This window comes from Schistocerca nitens, chromosome 7 (assembly GCF_023898315.1).
Source record: "Schistocerca nitens isolate TAMUIC-IGC-003100 chromosome 7, iqSchNite1.1, whole genome shotgun sequence".
NCBI classification, from domain to species: Eukaryota; Metazoa; Arthropoda; class Insecta; order Orthoptera; family Acrididae; genus Schistocerca; species Schistocerca nitens.
The window spans coordinates 311294331-311296830 of NC_064620.1; the positions used below are offsets into that span (position 1 = coordinate 311294331).

A 2500-nucleotide genomic window follows, 5' to 3' on the forward strand; every position below is an offset into this window, starting at 1 on the left:
TATTCAGAGTCACCTAGGCAAACGGACCGGACGAGCCGACCGATTGGTTTTGATCTAATAAAAGCGTCCCTTCCATCTCTGGTCGGGACTCTGTTTGCATGTATTAGCTCTAGAATTACCACAGTTATCCAAGTAACGTGGGTACGATCTAAGGAACCATAACTGATTTAATGAGCCATTCGCGGTTTCACCTTAATGCGGCTTGTACTGAGACATGCATGGCTTAATCTTTGAGACAAGCATATGACTACTGGCAGGATCAACCAGGGAGCTGCGTCAACTAGAGCTGAGCAGCCGGCCGCCCGGGAGTGTGTCCCGGAGGCCCGCGCGAACACGCAAGCGTCCGCTCAATTATTCCGCAAACAGGAGGAGGCTGGGCTCCCCTGCACGATACACCTCGAAACCCTCTCAGGTCCCGGCGGCGCGCAGCGCCGTCCTAAGTACTTGGTCGGGTTCGAGAGAGGCGCAATCGCCCGGAGATAGGCGAGTAGACGCTTTCAGTGCGACCACCCGTGCTCCCAACTGAGCTTGCCGCTGCCGACAGAGGCCCGGGAGCGTGCTGTCGTGGTGTTGCCGGCGGGAGACAACACGCGGCCACAAACAGTGGCCGGGCAGCTCCAACGCCAGCGCCACAGAGGGGCAGAGCCCCACTTGGGTGCCAAAGCGAACTCTCCCAGCACAGCGCACGCGCCAACACATCCGCACAGCTGCGATACAAACCACCTGCGAGAACCGCGGGGGCGACCGAGCAGCAGACGGCGTCGCGGCGCCGAGTGCCGGGCGGCGGCGCATCCTCAACGCACACAGTCCTCAATCGGACCAGCACACTGCAGATGTCCACCGCGCTTCGCACCGGGCCCGCGAGGACCCACTTTGGCCGCACGGCGCCGCGCGTTGGGTGCGCCGGCGCGCAGCTGCGCCGCCTGCCGCGTCCGTCGGCCGGCGCGCCTGCCACTGGGCGCCCCCACCAGCCGGCTGTAGCGCGTGCGCCCACGCAGCGCGCGGCCAGCACGCCGGGCGCTCCCCCCTCACCGGCCGGGGACGGTCCCACCCAGCCACCGCCGCGTATCGCTTCATACCCACATGCCCACTCACGTTCGTGGGTATGACGGGTGTCGCTGAAGCAACCAGTTAATACCTGTACCGATTGTCGCAATCAATGATTCACCTCCAGCGTATACAACCGCGCAACAACGGATTTCCAGTTCATTTGCGTAACTTGGGCAGCAAACGTAGACGTCCATCTACATTTGCAAATTCAGTGGGTCTTGCATGCCTGGATGATATGCGTCACGACACGCCACATCAGCCCACATACATGCTGCGACGTATGCACGAGAGAACACGTGGAAGGTGGCCCGCGTACGTATGCGAATGCCATTGCACAGCTGCGAAGCTCATTGAACACGCAAACTCCCGCCTGACGAACTAGAGGCGACAGGGGAGCGATATAAGTCTTACAGCAGTACACATTACAGTGGATAGCGGGACCATGTGGAACGTACGCACCACTCGCTAGATGTTGTGAGGGTACGCACCGTAACATGAATCAATACGCAGGACACCAGAGAGTGCGAGCACTGACCTATGTTGAGAGGGTTGCGATTAGGCAACGCTACATGAATGTTTCAATTCATATAACAATTACAGGTTAGGTTAGGGCGCAACGTGCGTTAGGTTAGGGCGCAACGTAGGTTAGGTTAGGGCGCAACGTAGGTTAGGTTAGGGCGCAACGTAGGTTAGGTTAGGGCCCAACGTAGGTTAGGTTAGGGCCCAACGTAGGTTAGGTTAGGGCCCAACGTAGGTTAGGTTAGGGCCCAACGTAGGTTAGGTTAGGGCCCAACGTAGGTTAGGTTAGGGCCCAACGTAGGTTAGGTTAGGGCCCAACGTAGGTTAGGTTAGGGCCCAACGTAGGTTAGGTTAGGGCCCAACGTAGGTTAGGTTAGGGCCCAACGTAGGTTAGGTTAGGGCCCAACGTAGGTTAGGTTAGGGCCCAACGTAGGTTAGGTTAGGGCCCAACGTAGGTTAGGTTAGGGCCCAACGTAGGTTAGGTTAGGGCCCAACGTAGGTTAGGTTAGGGCCCAACGTAGGTTAGGTTAGGGCCCAACGTAGGTTAGGTTAGGGCCCAACGTAGGTTAGGTTAGGGCCCAACGTAGGTTAGGTTAGGGCCCAACGTAGGTTAGGTTAGGGCCCAACGTAGGTTAGGTTAGGGCCCAACGTAGGTTAGGTTAGGGCCCAACGTAGGTTAGGTTAGGGCCCAACGTAGGTTAGGTTAGGGCCCAACGTAGGTTAGGTTAGGGCCCAACGTAGGTTAGGTTAGGGCCCAACGTAGGTTAGGTTAGGGCCCAACGTAGGTTAGGTTAGGGCCCAACGTAGGTTAGGTTAGGGCCCAACGTAGGTTAGGTTAGGGCCCAACGTAGGTTAGGTTAGGGCCCAACGTAGGTTAGGTTAGGGCCCAACGTAGGTTAGGTTAGGGCCCAACGTAGGTTAGGTTAGGGCC

General features: G+C 57.9%; 1 non-coding gene across 1 annotated transcript in view; it reads right to left on the reverse strand.

Annotated features, from left to right (window-relative positions):
• The window catches only part of LOC126197295 (small subunit ribosomal RNA), a 1909-nt gene extending 1639 nt beyond the window's left edge, over nucleotides 1-270 (reverse strand). Inside the window, exon 1 of the ribosomal RNA XR_007539667.1 lies at nucleotides 1-270. This exon is cut by the window's left edge and continues 1639 nt beyond it. This is a non-coding gene — a ribosomal RNA (small subunit ribosomal RNA).
• Nucleotides 271-2500: the final 2230 nt, after the last annotated feature.